Consider the following 6,000-nt stretch of genomic DNA (forward strand, 5'->3'; position numbering starts at 1 on the left):
AATAAGGCAAATATTGCAATAAAGCAAGTCACATGAATTTCTTGGTTCCTGGTGCATGTACAAGTTATATTTTTCACTATCCTGTAATCTATTAAATGTGCAATAGCATTATGTCTAAAAAACAATGTACATAGTTTAATTTAACAATGTGTGCTTGCATGCTAAGTCACTTCAGTCATGTCCAACTCTTTGCAATCCGATGGACTATATAGCCCACGAGGCTCCTCTTTCCCTGGGATTCTCCAGGCAAGAATACTGGAGTGGGTTGCCATGCCCTCCTCCAGGGGATCTTCTCAACCCAGGGATGGAACCCATGTCTCTGGCATCTCCTGCATTGGCAGGCAGGTTCTTTACCAATAGCACCACCTGGGAAGCCCAATTAAAAAATACTTTATTGCTGAAAAATGCAAGCCATCGTGTGAGCCTTTAGTGAGTTATAATAGTAACATCAAAGATCACTGATCACAGATACCATGACAAACAGCATAATAACAAAAAGTCTGAAATACAGTGAGATTACCAACATGTGATGCAGAGACACTACAAATTAGGCCACATGCCTACCTTTTGGACTTGTAAATAGCAACCAGGGGAATATCATAATAAAATTGACTTAGACTAAAGTTGAATCCCATTCTACAACTGGAAACAGGGTGGATAGATAACTTTTAAAAATGGGAGAGGATTACTATTAGGAAAGAAGAAAAAAAAGGGGAGTTAGGTAGTGGGCATGCAAGTGACAGTGCCAATTACAAATGCATTGGCAGAAGCCTTTGGGACTGCAAGCTCAGATGGAGCATTGCTGTTCAGTATTCACAGCACCATAAGTAAGACAGGTGCCCCCAGGCAGTGATGATGCTCTGGGCTCATCACTAACACTTTGGTTGCCTCTGTTGCTTCATTAGGTATAATTTTTGGTATTGAGACGGTCTTTCATTTTGGAAAAGACTGTACTAGTAGATGGAGGATGCATTTCTTTTCCTACTTGCAAATGTAAAAGCTAGCCACCCAATGCGAGCTGTTCACATTTATGCTTATAATTCCTTTGACTGCTGACATTTCAGTCTGGGCACAACCTTATAGGGCTTCATGAAAATTCGATCTTGTCTCAAATAAAGTGTTTCACGTTATTATTGTGAAACTTTTTCCAAATAATAAAAGCACTACTGATAGCAATATTAAAGAGGTTTCAAAAGTGAAAAATGAAGCATGTCAACTTCCTGCCACTAACATAGTAAGTAATTTTACCTTAGGGATATTCTCTATCAGGCTTTGCTCACAAGCATACATATTTTAACACATATGTAATCACGGCATAACTGTAATTTTGAGTTCTGTTTTATCATTTTAGCACCATATTGTAAACATTTCAATTCGCATGCCATTCCCACAAGCAGTGCCCAGGTGAAAGATGTCAAAGAAATGAAACCCCTGAAAGAACCGACAGCTACATGGAAATTTTCTGTTCAAACTGATATATTCCAAATCATTACGGAATTGGAGAAAATAGTCCCTTTTGCTTTAACTCTAGCTTTTACTGACAATCCAAAATCAGTAATCATAGACTAAAGCCCCTAAAAAATATGGCACTGATTATCAAAGAGAAGATGTGAGAAACAAGTGACAAGTGAGCCTTTTGGCTCAAGACAAAATTCTCCTCATTTTTCACTCTTATTAGGGATTCTGTGATTACAACTCATTCTGCTGTTCGGCGATGTCTCATGGATCTGTAGAAAGGTTTGACATCTGATGATAAATTCAGGTACGTGTCCATACATATCACTTTTAAATGGAAAAAAAAAATGTTAAATAACTCCGTCCAGTCACTACAATAGATGGCCTTGGGGAGAGATAAGCAACAATCAGGGACTTGAGGTTTCTTTTTGTGCTCACAGGAGGTCAGAGCTCATTTCCACCAGGACATACATGGAGGAAAGAGCCTAACGTACCAAGTGGGGACTCTGCTCCCGAGTTCCTGAGGCTCATCCGTCTACCCCACAGAAGAATCTTGCCCCATTCGACAGTGAGCTCCCAAATCAGATGTGAGGGTTTTATTCTTTCTTGCACTCCAGACTCCTAGCATAGTTCCAGGCTCAGTAAATATTGACTGAGTGTCTAAACTAATCATGAGATAAATTCCATGGTATTTTTTAAGACAACAGTGTTCATGGCGTTGTTTCTTTTAAAACTGTGCTCTCTACTTACTCAACCTCTATAAGATGCTTCCTTCATAAAAAGGCATATTTAATAAACTGCCACTCTGATTCAGCAGGGCAATTTGTTAGAAGAACACGCTTGTGTGTGTGCTCAGTAGCTCAGTCGTGTCCGACTCTTTGTAACCCTTTGGACGTTGCCTGCCAGGCTCCTCTGTCCATGGATTTTTCAGGTAAGAATATTGAAGTGGGTTGCCATTTCCCTCGTTCAAGAGATCTTCCCAACTCAGGGACCGAACCCACATCTCCTGCATTGGCAGGCAGACCCTTTACCACCTGAGCCTCCAGGAAAGCCCAGAGAACACATTGGGACCCCATAAATTGCCCCTCTGCTTCTGCAATGGAAGTTTCAATGCCCCTACTTACAGGCATCATAAATTCCCAAGTGTGCTTGATGCATCTCAGGAAACTGGACCATTGTTTCAAGACTAACTAGTCTGGATTAAGTGTTGTGTGGTAGGAATGAGGGGAATATTTTCTGGGAATCAGTCACTTCCCTACACTGATGATGAGCAAAACTATAGGTACAACCTTTCTGAGGAAGCAGGCAATTTGCACAAAAAGATTTGGGCACAAAAATTCCACTTCCAGGAATTCATTCTCAAGAAATACTTGAGGAGTGACATAAGATGTTTTAAGTAACAATTTTGGTACCAGAATGCACATGTCTTCACTTGTGAAAATATGAAGAGCGTTTTTTTTTAATACAAGCCAGACCCTGAGCTTTCTACAGTCACAGGACTTTGATGGGATGAAGCCTGTGCCTTTTCCATCCTAAAGGGGATGCAACTTGTATACTGGCCCATATCTGTTAAGTATGGTTTTATGAAGCCTAAAATAATTACGATCTGGTCCTTTTCAGAAAAGAGTTTGTCAATCCCTGCCTAGAGGAGTACATTTTGTATATAGGACAGTGATTTATTTTTTATAGAGAGTAAGCATTCACTCCTTTTGTCCCCAGAGTGAAGCCCTATAGGAGGAAATGCATAAAAGAAGGAAGAAAATCCTACAGTCCTGTTCTGAACTCCGATCATCCCACAGGGTCCACATGGTTGTTGACTCAGGAGGTAGAGTTCTCCTGGTCAACGAGCCTCTTTTACTCTGCATGTGCCATCTTTGGCAATTACATCTGCATCAGGCAATTACAGATAAGTTAAGCCATGCCAGTTACATCAGATATGGGACCACAATCAAGAAAACCCTCAAGGACTTCCCAGGTCCATGGGGAAAAAAAAAAGACTTTCAATGAAATCCAGGTGGTTAAAACACTGCCATATGAAAAAGTCTCAAGACCTACAGGGATTTCACCAACTTCAAATGGTTTGCGGGTCACAGTGGCTACTTCTCTCAATTGTATTCGTCTCTCATTATTCTCACTTTTCCCATTTTCCACCCCTTGTCTCTTTTTCCCAGTGTGCTGTTTTTCCCATACGTATCCTCACCAGTGCATCTCCCCAAAGTCCATTCCTACCTTTCACTTTCCCACATGTTGCATTATCATTATAGTAACTCTCCTACATACAAACCTTCAACTTGCCAACTTTCAAAGTGCAAACATGCATTCGTATGATCAACCTCGGCAGGTAGTTCAAGTGTCTGGCGTACACTGTCACATCCGTGCATCCTCTACAAGTGGTTGTGCTTTTGTGTACTCAACTGTATGAACTGCATAGGGTACAGTAGTACAGCACCTTTAATTCAAGCCCTGCACAAAAGCAGTGATGTAGCTCGTACTGCTAAGAGGCACCAGGTGGTAACAATGGAAACAAAAGTGAAAATAATTAAGAGAGTGGAGCAAGGCGATAAGATAGTAGACATCTCTTATTCTTATAACAAGGAGCTTACTAATGAAGACCTGATGAAACTGAAGGCCCAGAGACAGGACAAATAGAGACAAGACGAAGAAGAAGTAACTGAAGAACCGATGAGATTCACAATGCAGGAAATGGCAAGAGGATTTTCTTTATTAGAGGAAAGACTGTTAGTTTTTGAGACACAGGACCCGAACATAGAACAGAACAGAGGTTTCAGCACCCGTTCAGAATGCAATCCAGTGCTACTCTGTCATCTATGATGAGAAAAAGAAAAGATCTACTACCCAGACATCCCTGGATCATTTTTACAAGAAATGAATCCAGCAAGGAAGGAACCAGAACCTGTGCCATCAACATCAGGCATGAGTGAAATTGCAGCGTTCCCTCCATCTCTGATTGCTGACGACCCTTCAGCTCTACCATCTCCCACTTCCTCCCCCTCATCCAGTTAGTAACTCTTCTTGCCTGTTCACTCAATGCCAGCCCCTGTTTGCCAGCCATTGTACTACTATACTTCTCAAGGTTCTGTACTATAAGATTAAAAATGTTTCATTTTTTTTTGTATTATTTGTGTGAAAAGCATTATGAACTTATTACAGCCCGGTACTATATAGCCAATTGTGTTAGTTGGGTACCTAGACTAACTTCATTGGACTTACCAACAAGTTGGACTTACAGACATGCTCTCAGAATGGAACTCGTTCATAAGTAAAGGATACTGTATTTTACATTCCCCACCCACCTTTGATATCCAGGCACAGTTATAAAAATTAGTGAGTTAGAAAAATAGAACAACCAGGTTCTATTCCAGACTTTGCCACTCTCTAGCTTGGTATCTTAGGGATATCTTTTTATTCTGTGGGTATTAATATTAACCTGTAACTGAGTAGACTGACTCAAAATCTCTAAGACAAAAATTTGTAGGTAATTTAAAAATAAGCTTATTTGTTTCTCCACAAAAAAAGTAACAAGTAACAGGTGTTTTATGAAGCTATCCATGCAACATTTCACAGCAATGCACCAGATGTATATGGCCAGATTATCTGCAGCTGCCAAAAAGATGCACAAAGATATCTCCGTTAAGGACTACAAACCACACACTAATCTCTTCTAGCCATATTGCCAGACATGCTTCTAGAGCCAAGAAAACTGGGTCTGATTTAACATAACCCACGAGCCCTATTTTCTAAGAAAATATATTCTGTAGACTACGAAAGTAGATAATTTTATATAATTATTTAATATTATATATAATTCTAAAATATGCCAAATCAATTATATACTATTTGTTTTCATTTTGTCCCATATCTGGCAACTGAGAGTCATCCCCATCCACTTTTAAGGTAGATCCAGCTTCCTGAAGTCCAGCCAGGGCTTAACTCAAGGATCGCCAATTAGTTGGAGAGAAGTTCAGATAATGGCTTCTCTATCCCATGAAAAACATCTGTCAAACTGAATTGCATCAAAGGTAACAGAATGTTGTGTAATACCGAAATTCCGTAGTGAAACAACCTTATGCTCTCTGAGTTTAAAGGATCCCTTGTTCCTTTTATTCAATACTGGGAGAATGGAAAAGACTTTTTACTTTGTACCTGGAGAAGTTGAAGACAATACACGACTGGACTATGGTGCCGGCAAAGGAAATATGGAGGAAAAGCAGAAGTGAGAAGCTGGGAATGAAAATAGGTTAAGGACCTACCTGTCATCTAAATGTCAAGAGCAAAAGATAAATATTCCAGTGATGATGCAATCTTTCCAGCTTGAATGACTGAATGCTTTATTCCACTGGCAAATAGGGAAGGGAACAGGAGACCAAGCATAGAAAGAATTAATAGAAACTATTATTTTAAAAGTAAAATAAAGAACCGAATCAACACTAAGTTGTGTTTTTTCATTAATGTAGGGGTGGTAGGAAATGAATAGACAGATTTTATAATTTTCCTGTTATTGAAAATTTTCCTTTCTGACTCCTA

This window comes from Oryx dammah, unplaced genomic scaffold, assembly GCF_014754425.2.
Source record: "Oryx dammah isolate SB20612 unplaced genomic scaffold, SCBI_Odam_1.1 HiC_scaffold_11, whole genome shotgun sequence".
Lineage (NCBI taxonomy): Eukaryota > Metazoa > Chordata > Mammalia > Artiodactyla > Bovidae > Oryx > Oryx dammah.